The 413-nt window shown below is 29.1% G+C and overlaps 1 protein-coding gene across 1 annotated transcript in view; it reads right to left on the bottom strand.

Moving 5' to 3' along the window:
- Window positions 1–413, bottom strand: part of LOC119592266 (PGC-1 and ERR-induced regulator in muscle protein 1-like) — a 57864-nt gene that overhangs the window by 57298 nt on the left and 153 nt on the right. The window lies entirely within an intron of this gene.

Below are 413 nucleotides of genomic sequence, written 5' to 3'. Positions count from 1 at the left end.
GGTGACTCGGCCGCCAATAGTGATGGCCCATAAAGCGGCAGGAAATTAAATTCCTATTATAGCATCTTCTTCTTCTCTTCCTTTATTGCCTTCCTCATTTTAGTGCCTAATTCTCTTTTTTTTTTATTTATTTTTTATTTTTTTTCTCATATTTTCTTTCTTTTCTTTTTATTATTTTTTACTTCTTTTCTTGTTTTTCCTTTTTTATTTCATCTTCTTACATTTTCTTTTTCTTTTCTTGTCTTTTCATTTTTCCTTTACTTCTTCATCTTTCTATTCCTTCCTTTTCAATCTCTTTCCATTTTTCTTCTCCAGAAATTCCTTAATATTTTGTTCTTTATTTCTGATTTTACTTTTTTCACTCCCTTTCTGTTTTCTTTTGTTTCTCCTTCTCTCGTTTTCTCTCTTCTCTC

The sequence above is a fragment of the Penaeus monodon genome, chromosome 30, assembly GCF_015228065.2.
Source record: "Penaeus monodon isolate SGIC_2016 chromosome 30, NSTDA_Pmon_1, whole genome shotgun sequence".
NCBI lineage: Eukaryota > Metazoa > Arthropoda > Malacostraca > Decapoda > Penaeidae > Penaeus > Penaeus monodon.
This window is presented reverse-complemented; position numbering and strand designations above follow the sequence as displayed.